Raw genomic sequence first — 23,032 nt, 5'->3', positions numbered from 1 at the left:
AATGGAGGTAAAATCCAATCCGGACAATTACCGCCCCATCAGTCCACTGTCAATCATGAGCAAAGTGACGGAAGGTATCATCGACAGTGCTAGCAAGCGGCACTTACTCACCAATAACCTGCTCACCGATGCTCAGTTTGGGTTCCGCCAGGACCACTCGGCTCCAGACCTCATCACAGCCTCGGTCTACACATGGAAAAAAGAGCTTAATTCCAGAGGTGAGGTGAGAGTGACTGCCCTTGCTATCAAGGCAGCATTTGACCGACTGTGGCACGAAGGAGCCCGAGTAAAATTTAAGTCAATGTGAATTAAGGGGAAAACTCTCCAGTGGCTGGAGTCATACCTCTCAAAAAGGAAGATGGTAGTGGTTGTTGGAGGCCAATCATCTCAGCCCTATGATATTGCTGCAGGAGTTCCTCAGGGCAGTGTCCCAGGCCCAACCATCTTCAGATGTTTCATCAATGACCTGCCCTCCATCATAAGGTCAGAAATGGGGATGTTCGCTAATGATTGCACAGTGTTCAGTTCCGTTCGCAACCCCTCAGAAAAAAAAGCAGTCCATGCCCGAATGCACTAAAACCGGAATAACCGACAGACTTCGGCTGAAAAGCGGCAAGTTACATTTGCACCAGACAAGTGCCAGGCAATGACCATCTCCAACAAGAGAGTCTAACCACCTCCCCTTGACATTCAATCGCCGAATCCCCCACCATCAACATCGTGGGGTTCACCATTGACCAGAAACTTAACTGGACCAGCCATATAAATACTGTGGCTACAAGAGCAGGTCAGAGGCTGGGTATTCTGCGGAGAGTGACTCACCTCCTGACTCCCCAAAGCCTTTCCACCATCTACAAGGCACAAGTCAGGAGAGTGATGGAATACTCTCCACTTGCCTGGATGAGTACAGCAGCAATAAATCTCAAGAAGCTCGACATCATCCATGACAAAACAGCCCGCTTCATTGGCACCCCATCCACCACCCTAAACATTCACTCCCTTCACCATCGGCGCACAGTGACTGCAGTGTGTACCATCTGCAGGATGCACTGCAGCAACTCGCCAAGGCTTCTTCAACAGCACCTCCCAAACCCACGACCTCTACCACCGAGAAGGACAAGAGCAGCAGGCACTTGGGAACAACACCACCTGCACGTTCCCCTCCAAGTCACACACCATCCTGACTTGGAAATATATCGCCGTTACTTCATCGTCGCTGGGTCAAAATCCTGAAACTCCCTTCCTAACAGCATTGTGGGAGAACCGTCACCACACGGACTGCAGCGGTTCAAGAAGCCAGGTCAGCACCAACTTCTAAAGGGCAATTAGGGATGGGCAATGAATGCTAGCCTTGCCAACGACACCCACATCCTATGGACGAATAAAAAAACAGTTATTAAACATAACAACGAGATCTGCACCTGTGTTTTATCTGTGCAATTTCTGATCTCCATTCAGAACTGTATCTGTGTTTCACTTTATATTTCCTGTCCTCTGTACAGTTTGTTTCTTTCCCAGTGAGGAGTGGTACTCTGTAATAAATGTCCCACTGCTGTGTTGACACAAAATGGTGGCCCTGAATAAACACAAAATTGAGACATACACCTGTAAAAAAATCAGTGCCTTTACATTTCAACAAAATGCCCCTCTCAGTGTGTCTCGCCTTCTCGGTACTTTACGGCCCATGTATGGAACAGTGACAGCTCCTGGACATGTACAGTACACAGTGGGTAACAGGGAACCATTCACTCCCGCCCTGAACCGAAAACAAAATGTCTGCCAGCAAGGCTCACTGAGGGGCAAGTTGGCCATCATACTGAGGGGCAATGCGGCCATCTTACTGAGGGGCAAGGCGGCCATCATACTGAGGTGCAATGCGGCCATCTTATTGTGGGGCAAGCTGGCTATCATACTGAGGGGCAAGCTGGCTATCATACTGAGGGGCGAAGGCCATAAAAATGCAAACATTTCTCGAGGAATAGAATTGAAAAGCAGAGATATTATGTTGAACTTGTACAGGAGCTTGGTTAGACCAGTCTATGTGAAATGTAATTAAATCAGATAATGCTGGACACACACAACATGTCAGGCAGCCTCTGTGGAGAGAGAGACAGTGTTAACATTTCAGGTCTGTGAACAGTTCTGGTCTCCATATTATAAAAACGATACACGGTCACTGGAGAAGGTGCAAAAAATGATTCACTGGAATGATACCAGAACTGAGAGGTTATAAATATCAGGAAAGACTGAACAGGCTGGGTATTTTTATTCTAGAGAAGAGAAGGCTGAGGAGTGCCCTAATAGAGGTCTTTACAATTAGGAAGGGGTTTGATATGTTAGAGGTAGGGAAGATGTTTCCACTTGTGGGGCGTCCAAAACTTGGGGTCATCAATATAAAATAGTCACTAATAAACCCAATAAGGAATTCAGGAGAAACTTTTTAACCATGAGAGTGGATGGAATTTTGGATCTTGCTCCTACCTGGATGACTTGAGGCGAATAGTGGAGATGTATTTAAGGGGAAGCTGGAAAAAGTACACGAGGGAGAGAGGAACAGAAGGATATTCTGAAAGAGTTAGATGAAGTCAGGAGGAGGCTCGTGTGGAGCATAAACACCGGAATGGAACAGTTGGGCCGAATGGCCTGTTTTTGTTTAAGATTAAGTCTCGTCTTTTCTATTCCCATGGAAATAATCCTGTTTTTTCAAGTCTTTCCAAATAAGTTTCTCTTCCCTGGCCTCATTCGAGTGAATCTACATTGTGCTCTCCCTATGGCTTTAATGTTGTTTCTATAATGGGACACCGAAACTGCTCTGGAACTATGTGGTTTAACCGAACAGAATAACTCATAAATCTTCATCATAATCATCAGTCCCAGGGAGCAGTAAAACGGGTTATAATCAAAGAGTAAAAAGACAAATAACTAATAAATCTTCATCCTAGTCAGTGTTGCTTGTCTCCTATTAGATCAAGGATCCCCTAAAGGATCCCTCACGGTTGTACAAACCGATTTCAATGCGATGCCTGAACATAAACCAAGTTATGTTGTTCGAACAAAACGGTGTCCACGAGCAGTTTCCAATGTTTATTTATGTGAGCAAGTCTGTGTCTGATATAAATCTCTTTCTGGTACAAGAATATGATCCCAGAAACTACTTTTGCTCAGAGAGTGGACAACTAATGAACACATTCCAATGAAAGTTAACAACAACTTGCATTCCCAGACTGCCTTTAATGGAATAAACATTCCCAAGCGGATTCACGGAGAAGTAAAAGGAATAAGAAGATGTCAGGAGGACTGGCGAAAACCTTGGTCAAAGAGTGGGTTTAGGGAGGATGTAAAAGGAGGAGAAGTAAATGGAGAGTTGGAGGGGATATGATTGGTTTTCAAGAGTAGAATTTCGACGACCCCTGACCAAGGAAGGAAATAGTAGGAAGGACGGCAAAAGCTTGGAGCGAGAGATGGGTTTCTTGGAAGGTCTGAAAGAAGGAAAGAACTTGCTTTGAAATAGTGCCGTTCTTGACCTCGGGACGTCCCGAAACAATCAATGAAGTGCATTGTTAAGTGTAGTCGCTGTGTTAATGTAGGAAACGTGGCAGCCAATTTGAGCACATCAAGCTCCCACACACTGCAATGAGATCAATGGCCAGAAAGTCGGTTTTGTAAACATTGGTTGAAGGGTAAATATTGGCCAGGACACTGGAAGGAACTCCCCTGCTCTTTTTCGAATATTGCTGTGGGATCTTTTACATCGACCTGAGAGGGCAGATGGGCCCTCGGCTTAAAGTATCCTACCGTCGGCACCTTCAACAGTACAGCGCTCCCAGAGTACTGCCCGTCCGACAGTACTGCACTCTTTTAGCACTGACCATCCAGCAGTGCGCCAGTCCCTCAGTACTGACACTCAGAGAGTAATGTGCTCCCTCAGTAGTGACCCTCCGATAGTCGAGTGCTCCCTCAGGACTGCACTGCAGTGTCAGCCGGGATTATATGTTCAAGTCTCTGGAATTAGACTTCAATGCACAGACTTCTATCTCACAGGTGAGACTGCAACCACTGAGCCACGTCTGACACGTGAAAGGAGGAATGGAGATGGAGGGGCTTAGGGAGGGCAATCAGGAGCGTGGATATGGCTGAAGGCACGCCTGTCAGAAGTGGGACAAATGGACTTCAGATGCACAAGCGGCCAGAGGGGGAGGAGCAGAATGTTTGGGAGGGGCTGTCGGAACTGGTAGTTTATAGAGATAGGGAGGGGTGAGACACTGATGGATTCAAGTGTGAGAAAGAATAAAAATAAACTAAAGGCTGAGGAGATTGGAATCCAAAGCAAGTCAGTAAGGGCTTGAGTGATTGGTGAGTGACTCACCAATCAAAAAACCAGTGGTGAGGATGGAATCCCTGGCAAGGATGTGGAGATTTTGGGGCCAAAGATCATGACTTCCCAATTTTTAACTGGAGGAACTGGTGGCTCATCTAAAACAGAATGTGGACCTGACAACACAAAGATATTGGAAGGGTCAAGAAAGGCGGTGGTTTCGTCAGCGTCCATCTGAAAGCTGGTCCGTGTCTGTGGACTGTGTCACCAAAGGTCAGCATGTAGATGAGGAAGAGGAGGGAGCCAAGGATTGAACCTTTAGAAACATCAGAGATAACGGTGATAGGGTGGGAAGAGAAGCTTCTCCTGGCTCTGATCAGATAGGTGAGTGGAACCAAGAGAGGGTGGTCCCAGCAAAAGAGGCCAGTGTCCGATGAATGAGATGGTGACGGGTGGGTTGTCTGTAGGTATGGAGATGGGGAGGGTTTTAAACCCAAGGATGAGAATTTCAAATTTATTGAATATGTAACTGGGAGCTAGTGAGGGTCAGTGAGTCCGAGCAGGACCTGGTGCTGGTTGGACACGGACAAGACTTTTGGACGAGCTCACGTTTATGGAAGGTGGAGGTTGGGTGGCCGGTCAGGAGTGCATTGGAGGAATGGAGTCTGGAGGGGACAGAGGCATTGATGAGGGTTTCAATGGCAATGGGCTGAGGAAGGGATGGAGGCGGTGAGGGAATCACGGGGCCTTTGTGATGGAGGTGAAAAAGGGTCATGAGCTCAGCTCGGTTTTACACGGAGCCAATTTTACTGGAGCCGTTCACCAATGTGGAATAAACGGGTAAACATCTGCAGTAAAATAGCGGAGAGAGGAATGTCAATGGGACACGTTCAGTGTCCGTCCCCTAATATCACCCACAGTCATTTCTAGGCTGCAATCCTCAACCTGCCCTTTAACTGTCCTCGTATCAGAGAATCACAATTCATATTTTAACTGGGAAACTGCAGGAACAGAGTGAAACGGGTCTGCTTGTGTCCCTGGATTCAGTGCACACTGCGGAGACATCTGTCTAAATTATAAATGAAACACCAGGAGTGAACATGGTCAATATAGTTATATAAAAGCTGTAAATGAAGCCGTTTATTATTGTTGGATCAGTCCTGTATGAGAACAGATTTAAACTTTATTCCTGAGAGAGGTCTGATTAAGTAATATCGTGGGATTTGAGATGTTTGTGTTTTATTCACCACATTATTTACTTCGGAGTCAAAGCTGCTGATATAATGTGTTTGTTAAACTGACTGTAACTAATAGCAATGGTCAGGAGTATAACCGTGTCATTGGAGACTTCTCCCCTGTATAAATCAGGGCTTGTTGGAATGGATCAGCTCAGAGTTCCTGCTGGAGCTGTGGTTTCCAGGGTAACAGAAGTCAGTGCTTCTCACAGAAATGGAATATCCAGTAATCCAACAGATAGAACTCATTTATTATCCAGTTCTTGCAGCCATTGGAGTTCCGGGTAAGCCGTTATCCCAGCTGTTAATGGTGTAAATCGGTGTTAAATCTGCTGATGTACTTGGCAAATTGTTTTTTGTCCCTACATATTTTACACAGTCACTTGTTCTGTTGTATTGGTTGAATGATGGAATGTGTTAAGTCTCTGCTCTTTCGGTATTGAGGCGCTGCATTATATCTGTCATGAATTTGTCTATCCAACCCTGGCATTGTTACTGCATTATTCTCTGTACTGAATGTATTGAGCTAAGAGTTGGTATCAGACCATCAGGAGATGATAACAGTTTCTTGTTGTGGAATTAACCTGTCCTGGAATATGTTTTCATCAATGTGTTTTCAGTGATTGATAATGAGACAGCTCACGGTCTCAGTGTTACAAGGAGGCAGCGGAATGTCTCCCTCCCCAATAACATGCTTCAGTTTAACTGGGATTTCAATGTATTTATTGGTGATCACTGTTATGAAATATTATTTCATTATGTGTGTATCTGACGCCGCTTCAGATGTCTGATGACTGAACTGATTTTGCTGCTGACTCTTTCACATCTCCTTCTCTGCTTCACTGTGGATGAATTCACTGACTGTCACTGGACTTCACTGTAAAATGAAATGATTCGATGTTTTGTGGTCTCAATTTGCACTGTCCCTGTTGGAATCAGCAGCCCTTCTATGTACCTGTAGGTTATAAGTATGATGTTGGTGTTTTGTAAATTGAACAATCCCGCCATCTATCCCCATACCCGATAATTACAGGAGAAGGAATCTCAATTATTGTGAGATCTGCCTGGGAGAGGGATTCGATTCTGTTTATTCCATGATTTGTAGATGAAGTGAACAGTGTAGGTGAACAGGTGGAGACTTGGATGATCTGTAGAAATATTAAACTATTCCACAGAGGCTTCACTATTTAACAAACTAAGATTGAGAATAGGATCGGTGGAACACGGGGCTGGTGAACAGAATGCAGGCACAGGATGATAGGAATTAATCGGATATGAAAATGGACTTGAGAAAGAGAGTAGAGTGAGTGATAGAGAGGGCGACTGAGAGGGAAAGCGAGAGGCTGTGGTGTGAATAATTCATTAGAATGAACTGTTGAAACTTCAAGTACAATTAAACATAGAAAATATGACTTGACTGTGTTATTGTTGTCTGGTCAGATTGGGTGAGTTTTTATTGTGGGACTCGCTCCTCATGTTTATATCCCTGTCAGGTCCTCAGTCTGTTTTTGCGAATGTTCCTTGTTTTCCAACTTAACACTAAATATAATTAAAATTTGCTGAAAAAAATATAATCAGAAATGTCTTGATCGTAATGAATTGTTCGGAGACAGTACGTTAAAGTTAGGTGAATTCAATAAACAACGAGGTTGATTTAATTAAAGCTTTTAAATTTAATTTCAAGTGAATTACAAAGTAAATTTATTGTACGCATTTTATAACTGCACAGGTTCCCTGACATCAATAACCACAGAAATGAACAGTTGAATGTATTAGTTGGATTGTGTTAGTGGGACCAAGAGATGAGATTTCCTCTTACACTCTGCTGCAGTCTCTCCCTGTGAATCCCAGCCTCTCATGCCACTGCATTGAATCCTCTGTCTCCTCATCCGTTGCTTCAATTTGTTCGCTTTCCCAAACCATCTGCTCCTGACTCCCCTCCAGCTCCTACATGTCCTTTTCCTTGTCTCCCTCCCAATCTCACTCACTGGCTCGGTCTCCAGCTGCCTTTCCCATTTCGTGCCAGCCACTGTCGGCTCTCTTAACCCAGAAAAATAAACCAGCTGAACCTCCCCCTGTCCCCTCACATTCCCCACCCTTCCCCCTCTTTCCCGTCAGTCTGGAAGCCAAATCCGGCTTTAATCCGCTGGATTCCCGGTGTTTAAAACCCCTTCTCCCTTCCCCACCTGCACTGCGCCCTCACTCAGCCCTTCCAGTGGATCCGGTGCTCACTTTATTCACTTTCTGTATCCATCTCCCAATTCATTATTGATCATTGTGTTTAAAAACATCTCTCTGCCCGAAAGCGCTGCCCAGGTCAATCAATCACTTTCCACCATTCGATGCAGAAACAAAGCTGGAAATTTCACCCCAGATCCGCTCAATCTGCTGCTTTGGCGCCAGGTCTGATCAATAATTTCTTTGCTTCCTTTTCTCTCTCTTACAGTTAACTTGGTGGCGATTGTGATCCTGTCCAGAGGAAAGTGCGGTCTCTCCAAATGTATCAGTCGCTACCTGGTGGGAATGGCAGTGGCCGATCTCATGGTCGTTATCATTGGTGTGATATTGAATTGGATTGGTATAATGTATTTCAGAGATTCATTCCTGCTCATTACTCCCGTGTGTAGTTTTATTGCCTCCTTGAGTACTGCAGCCACGGGGGTTTCTGTCTGGTTCACAGTCGCTTTCACCTTTGATCGATTTGTGGCCATTTGTTGTGAGAAGCTGAAAACTAAATATTGCACCGAGAGAACGGCGGCTGTGGTTCTGGGAACAGTGAGTGTGCTGGGCTGTTTGGTGAGTTTCCCAGTTTACTTTACATTTGAACCTTACAATATAATCGATAATGTTCCCTGGTTTTGTGAGGTTAAACCGAGCTTCCGTACTTCCCCGGCATGGACCGCATTTGACATGTTTCACGTCATTTTAACCCCTTGCCTCCCGTTCTGTCTGATTTTGCTGCTCAATGTTCTGACAGTCAGGTGTATTTTAGTGTCCAGTCGAGTCCGCAGGGGACTCCGGGGCCGCAGCAATGGAGAGAATCAGAGTGATCCAGAGATGGAGAACCGAAAGAAATCCATCATTTTACTCTTCAGTATATCGGGCAGTTTTATACTGTTGTGGCTGACAAAGGTTGCATTGAACATTTATGTGCGAATTGCAGACATTCGGTTTTATTACTCCTTCACCGACCCTGTTTATCTCACAGATCAAACAGCAAAGATGCTGCAGCTCCTCAGTTCCTGCACAAATACGTGTATTTATGTCCTGACTCAGACTAAATTCAGAGAGGAACTGAAGAACGCGGTGAAATACCCACTCAATCTAATTGTTAAATTAGTGAAATCATAGAAAGAGCTGAAGGTTTTCAAGCACTAGAACTAAATCCCATTTCATACTCCATCCCCTACACTTCCCGGGGGACGGAAAATACATTTTATATTAGCAGCACAGAGCCATTAAATGATCTGAAATATGCTTCTAATATTATATTTTATTAAAATCTGACCATTTGAGGCAGGATTTATTCTGCAGACTACACATGCATTTTTGCTCGAACTGACGGCACTAATGAGATCAGCTGGACTTGAAATAAATTACAAAGCTTGGAATAAAAGTAGCTGCAGTGGGCCTGATCACAATGGGCGACACTCCACATAAATGGAGAGGGAGAGAGATCGGGAGCGAGAACGGGAGAGAGAGGGAGGAAGAGAGAGAGAGAGAGAGAGAAAGACATAGAGATAGATAAAGAGGGAGCGACAGGGAAAGGAAGTGAGAGGGAGGGATGGTGATTTAGAGAGGGAGAGAAACACACACACACACAGACATACACAGAGATAGAGAGTGAGAGAGAGCCAGATAGTGATACAGAGAGCGAGAATGAGACAGAGGGCGAGAAGCAGAGACAAAGAAAAAGAGAGAGACAGAGAGAGGAAGAGAGAGACCGGGAGAGAAACAACGACAGAGAAACAGACAAAGAGAGTGAGAAAGAGAGAAAGAGAGAGGCAGGAAAAGAGAGAAACGGGGCGACAACGGGAGAGAGAGACAGAGGGACAAATGCAATATAATGAATCAAAAGCGCAGAAAATTAAGAGAGATTCACATGAAAGCGAGAGAGATAGAAACAAAGAGAGGTAGAGACAGAGTTACTAGGAGAAGGAGAGAAATAAAGAGAGTTTGTAAGGCAGGAGATGAAAATAAAGAGCGATAAAAAGCGTGAAAGAAAGCATAATGAGAGAGAGCAAGCAGACGTGGATGCAACGGGAGAGAAAGACATTGACACAGAATCACAAATTGATAGAAGTAGAAGTGGAAATAACAAGATAGAAAAACGCACAGAATGTCAACAGAGTTAAACGATAAAAACAGAGAACAGACACAATGAAAGACGGACAAACATATATTGTGACAGGAAGGCAGAGACAGGAATGAGAATAGAACGCAGAAATCATTAAACAAACTGTGTAATCAGCCTGGAGTGTGTGAGAGTGCTGACCAGCAGAAGAGCAGCAGATGAAGCAGGCCAGAGAGTTCATGTTTGTTCTGGGGTAACACTCTTGTGGATTTAATTTTGACATTTCGATGGGTGATGCCTGCAGGCTGCACAATAAAGTCACTCAGTCTTGTGTACCTGACCCTGACCATTACTGACTGCAGGAGTTTCCCAGCTGCTCTGTGTAGTAAAAATTGAACTGATAACCGAAGGCCTGAGAATAAATCTGCTTCAGCATGTCTGAAGGAAAAGGACGATTAAAGGTTTGTTAGTGACACATTGCAAAAGATCAGACAGCGGAGGATAGATCACCATGGCAACAAGAACGATTCCAGGAGGGCTAGAAGTGGTTTGAACTCCTGGCGACTTAACTAGGTTACGTTGTGGACACTGAGAGAAAACAAGTGAAGTGTCAATCAATCGTGGGCTGTATTTGTCGGAACCTATTGTTGATAAGCCACCGTCCCAGAGATGTGATTCTGCTTCAAAATTTCTTTAAAAGCTGGGCAGAAGTTGAGTGGGGAGAGACACAGATCCACCACGACTGGTCCAATCTCACCTTTAACTTCCTGGAATCTTCATGACTGCTCGCGACCTCCCAGCTTGATGCCTCGATGCTGGTTTACAGATTGCCTGTGAAGTAGATGACCTGGATGCCAGAGAAAGTCACGATGCACTACAACGGTCTCCATCAAAATACCCGGAATCTTCCCGGCAAGATTGAGCCAACCATCGGTATAAAACGTTCGTTATGGGCTTAGTCTAAGATAGACACTGGATTTCCAAACGGTTATGCATGTTGGGAATTCAGAATGTGTTGTTTCATTGGTGTTAAAGCAATTCTAATTCGGGCATAAACCCAATGTGTTGTTTAAATTATAATCTCAAATGTTCTAGTGTATTAATAATGATAAATGATTGTTTTCTTCATAACGCCATGGTTTGTGCCTGAAGTTTCTTCAGGAAAAAGAGCGCATTGAATTAATTATAAAATTAAACCTTGTGGAGATAAAAATCATTGCTCCAAATTGAAGTGTAAAATTACTTTGCACCTTTTCGCTCCTCCATCTGTACCATGTGTAACGTTCCTAGTGAGCTGCTGGATTCTGTGATAAATCACAGTGTACTCTTACCCCCTTTGCTGTGTTACTTGTGACAGGGTCCCGCAGTACTCTTCTGCTCTGTTACAGTTACAAATACTGTTATTGTTTCAGTTTAAATAATATTGGAGAAATAAACACAATCCCAGATCAGAACCACATTCACATTGAGTCCAATTTTAATCTGATTGATTTAATAGAAGCTAGAATTGCATTCTCTACACAAAATGGCTCATTGGACCTTTCGTACGATTGTCTGGTCTCTCCTTCGCCGTGAACATTACTTAAAAAAAAAACAAATGTTAATCCTTTTTTTTCAGCAGAAGTTCACGTTTTGGTGTTTAATTCCCTCACTGCCCTACTGTCTTTGTGTTAAACACCAACTAGTGCCAGTCTCACTCAGATTGTATCTTTAACTATAGTGCAACAGTGATTTAACAGGAACAGCAAATGAACCCTCTCCGTCTCTCTCATCATAACAAGCTCCACCTTGCCCCTCAGTAAGATGGCTGCCTTCCTGGTGGTCATTTTGTTTCAGGATCAGGGCGGCCATTTTGTTTAAGTTTCATGGCGGCCAATTTGTATGACATTGCCCCCTTGCCCGCCGGTAACTTGGTTACCTTGCCCCTCAGTAAGATGGCCGCCTTGCCTCTCAGTAAGATAGCCGCTTTGCACCTCAGTAAGATGTCCAGTTTGTCCCTCAGTAAGATTGCTGCCATACTGGCTGCCATTCTTTTTCAGGTTTATGACGTTGAAGTTGTTGAAGTTGTTTTGTTCATAGTTTCATATTTTCATAGTAGGTACGGCACAAGAGACGGCAATTCTGCACACTGTGCCTGTGCCAGCTCTTTGAGAGGGCTATCCAATCAGTCCCTTTATTAACTCACACTTGTCCAAGTGGCTATTAATTTTGTCCCTGATTATTTTTTCTAAAATCTTCCCCACCACCGAGGTTAAACTGACAGGCCTGTAGTTGACGGGTTTATCCTTGCCCCCTTTTTTGAACAATGGTGTAACATTTGCAATTCTCCAGTCCGATGGCACCACCTCCATATCTAAGGGTGATTGGAAGATTATGGCCAGTACCTCAGCAATTTCCATCCTTACTTCCTTCCGCAACCTCGGATGCATCGCATCTGGACCGGGTGACTTATCTATTTTAAGCATAGCCAGCCTTTCTGGTACCTCTTCTTTGTCAATTTTTAGCCCATCCAATAGATGAACCAGCTCCCCATTTTACTGCGAGTTTGGCAGCATCTTCTTCCTTGGTAATGACAGACTCATTTAGTACCTCAGCCATGCCCTCTGCCACCATGCGTAGATCTCCTTTTTGGTCCCAAACCGGTCTCATCCCACTTTTTACTACCAGTTTAAATGATATGCCTGTCGAAGACTTTGGGATTCCCTTTTTGTGAGCTGCGCGTCTAGTCTCATATTATGTCTTTGCCCCTCTTATTTCCTTTTTCACTTCTCCTCTGAGATTTCGATATTCAGCCTGGTTCTCACTTGTATTATCAACCTGACATCTGTCATACACCCCCTTTCTCTGATTCATCTTACCCTCTATCTCTTTTGTCATCCAGGGAGATCTGGCTTTAGTTGAACTACCTTTCCCCCTCGTGGGAGTGTACCTCGAACGTACCCTAACCATCTCCTCTTTGAAGACCACCTATTGTTCGATTACAGTTTTGCCTGCCAATCTTTGATTCCAATTTACTCGGGCCAGATCCGATCTCAACCCACTGAAATTGTCACTCCTGCAATGAATATATTTAGATTGCTCCTGTCCTTGTCCAGAACTAATCGAAAACTCATGATACTATGATTGCCGTTCCCTAACTGTTCCCCCATTGAAACTTGCTCCACTTGACCCCATCATTCCCCAGAACAGCAGAACGGGAAGCCTCAGTAATCAGGAATGATGCTGAGATGAGGCCGAGTCTGCGGAAAAATCACTGTGAGCGCAATTTCCACACTGGCCGAGCAGATGCAGGACGTCCCGTCCAGCTGTACCATCGCCCACCACCTGTCCCAGGTGGAGAAGTTCATGATGAGGAAACCCTTTGACCACAAAGCCCCCAGACAGTGGTCGGCAGGGAAGGTTCTGTGTGTCCTACAAGGAAAGGACAGGCTGGATCCGATCGGGCAGTTCATCGACGGGACGGCCGATGACATTTGGCAGAACGTCTCATCGCCGGAACTGACCAACAGGCACCGGGATGTGGCCTGGATGGTGGTGAGAAAGGCCTTCCAGTGCAGTCCTTCCAACATGCCCGGAATCTCACACCACTCTGAGCTGCCCTCGACGCTGCAGCATGGCGAGACCATCATCCACCTCCTGATGGATTGTCCCTTCAAGCGGGAAGTGTGGAGAGAGATGCGTTGGTATCTGTCCCGGTTCATTCCCACACCTCGGTGACACAGGACGCTGTGCTCCACGAGCTCTTCCCCGGGACACACACCAAGATAGATATCAACTGCTGATGGAAGACCATCAACTCGGTGAAGGAGGCCCTTTGGTCCGCCTGAAACCTGCTGACCTTCCATCTAAAGGAGTTGTCCACGACCGAGTGTTGCTGACTTGCACACTCCAAGGTCCAGGAGTACGTGCTGCGGGACGCGAGGTGCCGCCTACAAAAAGGCTCTATGGGGAAAGGGAAACGTGTAAGGCCATCCCACCTTGTATTGGTCACCATGTATTGTGAAATATGTACTGCGGTTGAATTGTAATATTGGGATCATATTGGGTACGATCTGTTTTGTATTAGATTGAATCTTATTGCTTTGAAATTGTGATATTTAATTTGAAATCTGTGGATTCTTACATTTTATGAAATAAGGTATATTTTGTGAAAAAAAAGTGTGCAGAAACCGTCGAGCCAGTTAGAAATCAAACCTATAATCTTCTGACCTGTAGTTAGACACGTTACCCATTGCTGCACTGGCCCAGGTAGTGGAGAGTAAGGAGCAGCCCACACTCCCACATAACTGTGGTATGAGCAGGTACCGAGTCAGTCTCGGTCATGCCCACGTGACTCCACGAGTCCGGGAGTGTCAAAAGGCTCACAGTGAACAATCCCCAAAGAGAGCAATCTTTGCTGCTTCCCTTCGATCGTTCAGCTGTTAGTGCAGAGGACTGTGGTCGAAAACAATGCAAAATCATCCTTAGGTTGCTGGTTTAATTCTGGCTTGAAGAAGACCGTGTGCTTTTGGAGTAAGCAGCAATTAGCTCAAGGCCGCTTTCTTAAATTTACAGGCAGCCGACAGCTTAACATGTTGGTGCTGAGGCACAGGAGAGCTCTTTTCCTTTCTCAAACCTGAAAGCTTTCTGCATCTGCCCGAACACGACAGTTTTGCTCCAGCATTTGCCTCTGCTCACCAGCAGGGAGTGCCTTTGAGTAGCATCACGTCAAACCGCACTCACTTTCAGGCAAAAAAGACTTCTCTCAGTCAGTCAGTCAGACAGACAGACAGGGCTCTCGCTGCTCCTCCAAGCTCGTGGCGGGGGTTGGGGTGCTGATGCTTTCCGGTGACCACATCTGCCTTCCGCAGGCTCAGGGCTCTTCTCGGCATCATTCTCGATTACTGTGCCTTCCCGTTCTGCTGCGACTCACTTGCGAATACTCGATACCGCGGATTGGAGCAAAGTATTGAATATTTTCAGGGAGGGGGCAATTCGTGGCGCTGCCTGGAGGCGAGTGTGAAGCGACCATTGTGAAGGGCAATTTTACCACCGCAACTGGGGAATTAGCTCAAATGGTAGATCGCTTGCTTAGCATGCAAGAAATAGCGGAATCGATGCCCGCATTCTCCACTCACATTTTTACCTTGGGGAAATGTCCCGAAACAAAAATGGTGTCAGTTTTCAGCAAATCCAGAACCCACGTGAATCCGAAGCTTCGACAAAGAGAGGTCAAGGGGCAGTAAATCTTTTGGTGTGCTGCAGTAAGCAAAAGTGTTTAATTTTGGTGTTCAGCAAAGATGGAAAGATGAAGTGAGATATGGAAAAAAAGCTTCACAGGTCCTGATATCTTTTCTGTGGATTGAACTCAGGATTTACAAAGTTAATAAAACTAATGCACTCTCTGCTGTGTTAAAAGCGCACGAACGGTGGAGACTGCCAGGCAGCACTGCCAATTAGGTCAGTTTGAAAGCTTTCTAAAGTCATAAAGTAATGGGCAGTTTGCAAAAACTATCCAGTCAGGTAGGAGTAGATCAGACAATCTTCTGATTTGTCATTAGACACAATATCCACTGCTCCACTGGTCTCGGGTGTGCAGAGAAAGTAACAGCTCACATTCCCACAGCGCTGCGGCATGAGCAGGAACCGAGTCAGTGTCGGTCATGCACATGTGACTCCACGAGTCCGGGAGTGTCAAAAGGCGCACAGTGAACATTTACCAAAGAGAGCAATCTTTGCTGCTTCCCTTCGATCGTTCAGCTGGTACAGCGGAGGACTGTAATAGTATTAACAGATAAAAGTCATCCTTAGCTTTCTCGTTGGAACTAGCGAACGTGCTTTTGGAGTAAGCAGCAATTAGCTCAAGGCCGTTTTCTTTACTTTACAGACAACCAAAAGCTTAACATGTTGGCGCTGAGGCACAGGAGACCTCCTTTCCTTTCTTCAACCTGAAAGTTTTTTGTGTCTGCCGAAAACGGCTGTTTTGCTCGAGCAGTTGCCTCTGCTCACCAGCAGGGCGTACCTTTGAATAACAACACGTCAAACCGCACTCACTTTCAGGCAAATCAGCCTTCCATCAGTCAGTCAGACCGACAGACAGAAACAAAAATGGTGTCAGATTTCAGCAAATCCATAACTCACGTCAATCCTAAGCTTCGATAAAGAGAGGTCAAGGGGCAGTAAATCTTTTGGTTTGCTGCACGAAGCAAAAGTTTTTGAGTTTGGTGTTTAGCAAAGATGGAAAGATGAAGTGAGACATGGAAAAAAGCTTCACAGGTCCTGATATCCGTTCTGTCGATTGAACTCAGGATTTACAAAGTTAATAAAACTAATGCACTCCTTGCTGTGTTCAGAACGCACTTATGATGGAGACTGCCAGGCAGCACTGCCAATTAGGACAGTTTGCAAGCTATCTAAAGTCATAAAGTAATGGGCAGTTTGCAAGAACAATCCAATCAGGTCGGAGTTGACCAGACAATCTTCTGATTTGTCATTCGAAACGTTCTCCACTGCTCCACTGGCCTTGGTTATGCAAAGCAAGTAGCAGCTCACACTCCCACAGCGCTGCGGTCTGAGTAGGGACCGAGTCAGTCTCGGTCATGCACCCGTGACTCCACGGGTCAGGGTTTGCCAAAAGGCGCACGATGCACAATCACCAAAAAGAGAGCATTTGCTGCTTCCCCTCGATAACTCAACTGGTGGGAGCTCAGAATAATAGTTAATTAAACTCAAAGCAAAGTCATCCTTAAATCACTGTTTCAATTCCGGTTTGAAGGAACGTGTCTGCTTTTGGATTATGCAGCAATTAGCTCAAGGCCGCTCTTTTAACTTTCCAGGCAGCCGACAGTTCAACATGTCGCCACCTCTTTTCCTTTCTCAAAACTTTGAGCTTTCTGTGTCTGCCCGAACACCGCAGTTTTGCTCGAGCACTTGCCTCTGCTCACCAGCAGGGAGTGCCTTTGAGTAACAACACGTCAAACCGCACTCACTTTCAGGCAAAAACTCTTCTGTCACTCAGTCAGACAGACAGGGCTCTCACATTTCCCTCAAGCTCGGGGTGGCTGTTCGTTTCCGGTGACCTCGTCTACCTTCCACAGGCTCGGGCTCTTCTCAGCATCATTCACCATTACTGGGGCTTCCCGTTCTCCTGATGCTCACTTGCTGATGCTCGATCCTCCGATTGGAGTAAAGTATTGATTGTATTCAGGGAGGGGGCCAACCCACGGCAAGATTTCTCTACTGGTCGTGGAGCTGCTTGGAGGCGAGTGCGAAGCAGCGACTGTGAAGGGCAATTTACAAGAAACAACCTCAAATATGGAATAAAGAGGGAGTAGCAACAAGGACACAGAATTGTCTGAGGGACAGGAAACAGAGAGCAGTGGTGAACGGTTGTTTTTCGGACTGGAGAGAGGTGTACAGTGGTGTTCCCCAGGGGTCGGTGCTGGGCCCACTGCTTTTCTTGATATATATTCATGACTTGGATTTGGGTGCATGGGGCACAATTTCAAAATTTGCAGATGACACAAAACTTGGAAGGGTAATGAACAGTGAGGATAGTGATAAAATTCAAGAGGACATCGACAGGCTGGTGGCATGGGCAGACACATGGCAAATGTAATTTAACACAGACAAATGTGAAGTGATGCATTTCGGTAGGATTAACGAGGAGAGGCAATGTAAAGTAAAGGGCACAATTCTTTAAGGGCTACATTATCAGAGGGATTTGGTATGTCCGCACAAATCATTGAAGGTGCCAGTGCAAGTTGAGAAAGCGGTTAAAAAAGCATACAGGATCCTGGGCTTTATAAATGGAGGCATAGAGTACAAAAGTATGGAAGTCATGATGAACCTTTATAAAATATTGGTTCGGTCACAACTGGAGTATTGTGTCCACTTCTGGGCGCCGCACTTTAGGAAAGATGTGAAGGCCTCAGAGAGGGTGCAGAAGAGATTTACTAGAATGATTCCAGGGATGAGGGACTTCAGTTACGTGGATCGACTGGAGAAGCTGGGGTTGTTCTCCTTCGAACAGAGACGGTTGCGAGCAGATTTGATCGAGGTTTTCAAAATCATGAAGGGTCGAGATAGAGCAGATAGAGAGAAACGCTTCCCGTTGGCGGAAGGGTCAAGGACCAGAGGACATCGATTAAAGTTGATTGGCAAAAGAACCAAAGGTGACATGAGGACAAACCTTTTTACACAGAGAGTGGTTCGGATCTGGAATGCACTGCCCGAGGGGGTGGTTCAATCATGGAAAGGAAAACATTTTCAGGGCTACGGGGATGGGGCGGGGAAGTGGGACTCGCAGGATTGCTCTTGCATAGAGCCGGTGCGCACTGGATGCTTCGAATGGCCTCCTTCCGCGCTGTAAACTTTTAATGATTCTGGTCGAGAGATCGCTGAGCATACGCGAGGTAGCAGGATCGATTCTTCCACCTGAGGGAGCTGTCCACGACCGAGTATTGCCGACCGGCACACTCCAAGGTGCAGGAGAACATGCTGCGGGACTCACTGAAGCGAGGTGCGGCGTTGCAAAGGCTCCATGGGGAAAGGCGACTGTGTAAGGCTGTCCCACGTGGTATTGTATAGAATGTATTAAAAAATATGTACCGTGGTTAAATTGTAATATCGGGATCGTACGATGTACGATCTGAAATTCATTGCTTTGAAATTGTGATATTTAATTTGATCTCTGTGTATTCTTAAATTTGATGAAATAAAGTATATTTTGTGAGAAAGTAAAAGTTTGCAGCTACCTTTGAGCCATGTAGCATTCGAACCTACGAATCTTCTGATGTATAATACCAGAACAGGATCGACCACGGTCCACTGGCACACGTTGTGAAAAGCAAGTTGCAGCATGCACTCCGACAGAGCTGTTGTATGAGCAGGTATCGAATCAGTCTCGTTCAGGCCCACGCGACTACACGAGTCGGGGAGTTTAAAACAGTGAACAATCACCACACAGAAGGATCTTTGCTGCTTCCCTTCGATCGCTCAGCTGTCAGAATAGAGGACTCTGGTGGAAAACAAAGCAGAGCCAGCCTTAGGTTGCTGGTTTAATTCCGTCTCGAAGTAGCGAATGTGATTTTGGAAGAAGAAACAGTTAGATCAAGGCCGCTTACTGTCGGTTCCCGTTCTGCCATTGCTCACTTGCTGACGCTCGATACCGCCGATTGGAGCAAAGTATTGAATGTCTTCTGGGAGGGGGAAATTCGTGCCGCTGCTCGGAGGCGAGTGTGAAGCGACCATTGTGAAGGGCAATTTCACCACCGCAACTGGGGAATTAGCTCAAATGGTAGAGCGCTCGCTTAGCATGTGAGAGGTAGCGAGATCGATGCCCGCATTCTCCACTCGCTTTTTTACCTTGGGTAATTGTCCTGAATCAAAAATGGTGTCAGTTGTCCCACGTTAATCCTCAGCTTCGATGCAGAGAGGTCAAGGGGAAGCAAATCTTTTGGTGTGCTGCAATAAGCAAAAGTTCTTGATTTTGGTGTTTAGTAAAGATGGAAAGAAGAGGTGAGACATGGAAAAAAGCTTCACGGGTCCTGATATCTTTTCTGTGGATTGAACTAAGGATTTACAAAGTTAATAAAACTAATGCACTCCCTGCTGTGTTAAGAACGCACTTACGGTGGAGACTGCCAGGCAGCACTGCCAATTAGGACAGTTTGCAAGCTATCTAAAGTCATAAAGTAATGGGCAGTTTGCAAAACAATCCAGCCAGGTAGGAGTTAACCAGGCAATCTTCTGATTTGTTATTAGACACGTTATCCACTGCTCCACTGGCCCAGGGTATGCAGAGTAAGTAGCAGCTCACACTCCCACAGCGCTGCGGTATGAGCAGGTACCGAGTCAGTCTCGGTCATGCACCCGTGAATTTGATTTTGCAATAAGCAGCAGTTAGATCAAGGCCGCTCACTGTGGCTTCCCGTTCTGCTGTTGCTCACTTGCTGATACTCGATACCACCGATTGGAGCAAAGTATTGAAAAAAATTCAAGGACGGGACCAACCCAAGGCAAGATTTCTCCACTGGTCGTGGAGCTGGGTGGAGGCGAGTGTGAAGCAGATACTGGAAGGGTCAATGTATGAGTATTAAACAGGGAATTCGCCCAAATGGTAGCGTGCTCACTTCGCGGGATCGATACCTGTATTCTTCATTTACCTTGGATCAATTGTCAATAAACAGAAATGGCTTCAGTTTTCAGCGAGCCCATAACCCACTTAATTCCAAAAGTTCACCATGTGCTACGGTACAGAGAGGTCAAGTGGCAGCACATCTTTTGGTGTGCGACAATAAGCAGAAATTCTTGATTTTGGTGTTGAGCAAAGAAGTTTAAAAAAAGCTTTAGACTCCATAATGCCTTTGCTGAGGATCGAACTCAGAACGTTCCGGTTATCAGACTGACGCGCTGCCCTGCTGCGCTAAAAAGACACTTGGTATATAATTAAGTGGGCAGCACTAACGAGCAGGACAGTTTGCAGGGTGTCACGTCATAAAGTAAGGGGCAGGCTGCAAAAAGCATCCATCCAGGTCGAAATCGAATCAACAATCTTCGGAACTCTGGTCAGACATGATCTCCACTGCTCTCCTGGCCCAGGGCTGTGGGGAGTAATTAAGAGCTCACACTCCCACGGCGCTGCAGTATGAGCAGGTACCGAGTCAGTCTCGGTTATGCCCACGTGATTCCACGAGTCCGGGAGTGTCAAAATGCGCATGGTGAACAATCCCATTTCCTACATCCCTTCCATCACTTCGGTGGTAAGACAGAGGATTATAAGTGATAAATAAAGCAAAGTAATCCTTCGGTTGCTGGTTCAATTCCAGATCGAAGGAATAAGTCTGCTTTTACAGTCAGCAGCAATTATCTCAAGGTGGCCCTCTGAACTTTACAGGCAGCCGACAGCTTAACATGTTGGCGCTGAGGCCCAGGACACCTCTTTTCCTTCCTCAACCCTTAAAGCTTCAGGTGTCTGCCCGAACACGGCTGTTTCACTCGAGCATTTGTCTCTGCTCTCCAGCAGGGGGCGCCTTTGAGGAGCAACTTCTTAAAATTTCAAAATATACTTTATTTCATAAAATGTAAGGATACCTACAGTTCAGGGTAAAAGTCGCAATTTCAATTCAAAACAATACAAAACAGATCGCACACACTATGATCCAATTAATTGAATACAAAACACAGTACATATTTTCTAATACATTCTGTACAATAAAAGGTGGGGTGGCTTTACACGGTGGCCTTTCCCCATAGACCCTACGCGTAGGCCGCACCTCACTTCAGTGCGTCCCGCAGCACATACTCCTGGACCTTGGAATGTGCCAGGTTTCAGGTGGACCAAAGAGCCTCCTTCACCGAGTTAATGGTCCTCCAGCCGCAGGTGATATCTGTCTCAGTGTGCACCCCGGGGAAGAGCCCGTATAGCAAAGCGTCCTGTGTTACCGAAGTGTTGGGGATGAACTGGAACAGAAACCAAAGCATATCCCTCCACAACTTCTGCGTGAAGGGGCAGTCTAACTGGAGATGGACGATGGTCTAGTCCGTGCTGCAGTGTTGAGGGCAGCTCGCAGTGGTGGAATGACCGCACTGGGAGGGCCTTTCTCACCACCATCCAGGCCACACCCTGGTGCCTGTTGGTCAGTTCTGGTGATGAGACATTGTGCCAAATGGCATCGACCTTCTGGTCGGGGAACTGCCCGATCGGATCCACCCTCTCCTTTTCCTGCAGGATGCCAGAACGTTCCTCTTTCGACCACCGTCTGACGGCCTTGTGGTCCAATTGTTTCCTCCTCAGGAATTTCTCCACCTGGGACACGTTGGGGTGGTGGGGGGGGGAGGGGGATGTTGCGGTCCAGCTGGACGGAACGTCCCGCGTTTGCTCGGCCAGCATGGCCAAACCCAGTTTTCTCAATGTATTGGACAGGTAGAAACTCAGCACGTAGTGACACTTGGTGTTTGTGTACTGGGGCTCTACACACATCCTGAGGCAGACACACACAAACGTCGCAGCATTGGGGACGCTCTTCCCCCCTTTGTCTGGGGGTTTCTACATGATGTCCCTGTGGACACGTTCCAACTTGCGCCTCCAGACAAAGTGGAAGATAGCTCTGGTGACTGTGGCAAAGGAACTGGGGGGAATGGGCCAGACCTGAGCCACATGAAGTAAAACTGTGAGTACCTCACACTTTATCACCAGGTTCTTGCCAGATACATTTTTGGTTTGAAGCCTGGGGCTCCCCGAACCCGATCCCCAGCACCATCACGTAGCCAGACATGACGGTGAAGGGGACAAAGGATTGGGTCCCCCACCTGCCATAGAACATGGCCTCACCCTTACTGCGGTTCACTCAGGCCCCCTGAGGCCAGCTCGAACTGGTCGCAGATGCCCATCAGTCTGTGGACCGACTGATCGGAGCAAAAGACGGTGACGTCATCCTTGTACAGGGAGGCCTTAACCTGAGAGCCTCCACTGCCTGGGATCGTCATTCCCCTGATACCTGTGTCCTTCTTGATGGAGGTGGCAAATGGCTCGATAAACACATGAACAAGACCGCAGAGAGAGGACAGCCCGGCCTGACTTCAGATCTGATTGGTAAACTCTTCGACTCCCGCCCATTGATTAGGACTGCGCGATGGATGTCCACATAAAGCAGTCGGATCCAATCGCGGATTCCCTCCCCAAACCCCATTTTGGAAAGCACGTCCATCACGTACGTGTGGGATATTCTGTCGAAGCCTTCTCCTGGTCCAGGCAGATGAGGCAGGTGTTTACCACCCTATCCTGCACGTTGGTGATTGTATCCGTGAGCAGCACAAGGCTATCAGAGATCTTCCTGCCGGGTACAGTACAGGTCTGATCGGGGAGGGTCACCCGCTCCAGAGCAGATTCGAGCCTGTTGGCGATGGCCGTGGACAGAAGCTTGTAGTCGGCATTTAGCAAGGACATTTAGCGCCAATTTCTGATTTCTCCCCTCACCCCCTTCTGCTTTCAGATGAGGGTGGTGATGCCTTTCCTCATGAATTCTGAATGCTGCCTGCCAGAAACAAACCCTGCACACTTCCAGTCCCACAGAGCCGAACACAACCCAGCCAGTAAACCCGAACTCTCTTCAACAAACGGCAGTTGATGCAAGCTCAATTGTTAATTTTAAATCTGATAGTGAAAGATAGTTGTTAACCAAAGGTTTTATGGGATATGGGGCTAAG

Source organism: Heptranchias perlo, unplaced genomic scaffold (genome assembly GCF_035084215.1).
Source record: "Heptranchias perlo isolate sHepPer1 unplaced genomic scaffold, sHepPer1.hap1 HAP1_SCAFFOLD_138, whole genome shotgun sequence".
Taxonomy (NCBI): domain Eukaryota; kingdom Metazoa; phylum Chordata; class Chondrichthyes; order Hexanchiformes; family Hexanchidae; genus Heptranchias; species Heptranchias perlo.
Note: the sequence above shows the minus strand (reverse complement) of the source record.